Source organism: Callithrix jacchus, chromosome 10 (genome assembly GCF_049354715.1).
Source record: "Callithrix jacchus isolate 240 chromosome 10, calJac240_pri, whole genome shotgun sequence".
In the NCBI taxonomy this organism is placed as follows: Eukaryota; Metazoa; Chordata; class Mammalia; order Primates; family Cebidae; genus Callithrix; species Callithrix jacchus.
Genome location: NC_133511.1, coordinates 62,508,354 through 62,509,192, shown reverse-complemented (window position 1 = coordinate 62,509,192; position 839 = coordinate 62,508,354).

Below are 839 nucleotides of genomic sequence, written 5' to 3'. Positions count from 1 at the left end.
GGCGCAGCGCGGTGCAGTGCCCAAACGCTTCCCCGCGTGTGCTGCCGCCGGAACCTGGCATGCAAAGTTCCGCGCTACTAGATGTCACTTAATTCGCCCGCCCGCGCGAATTCGTCTGTGGGAGTGGGCTTCGCGGGCCTGGTAACGCGGAGTCGAGGAGTACCCCAGACTAGCCAAAGTGGGCGAAGACTATGAGACACTGATTTTCTTTTCGGAGAACTTTCCCACCCAGAATTGCCTATCCCTCCCCTGCCCTTTGTGCATAGATTTATCTTTTCATCCAACATCCAGAAATGGGCATGATGCATAGTTTTGAGAAACGTAATTAATTGAAGTTCCATAAAAGCTAGTTTTCATTTTCTGAGTATTCAGTCGTTCATTCGCACAGACACACCCTCCAAAGCCTAAAATTAAGGTCCGGTCAGTAACGAATTTAGAGACGCCCAGGACTGGATCATTTTAGCCTATTCTTGACATTCAGATTCGGAGATAGCATCCTAGAATGTTTCACCTCTGAGTCTTCAGGTCCTTGCACATGGTTGAGGGAGGTGTTCCCTAAAGGTTTTAGTAATGAGGCCGGGCGCGGCTGCTCACCCCTGTAATCCCAGCACTTTGGGAGGCCGAGGTGGATGGATCACCTGAAGGTCAGGAGTTCCAAGACCAGCTTAGCCAACATAATGAAATCCCGTCTCTATGAAAAATACAAAAACTTAGCCGGGCGTAGTAGCGCATGCCTGTAATCGCAGCTACTCTGAAGGCTGAGGCAGAAGAGTCGACTACTTGGTGCAAGGTTCTTTGAACTGGCGGCACCATAGGCTATACCCTCGTTGAGCCATGGC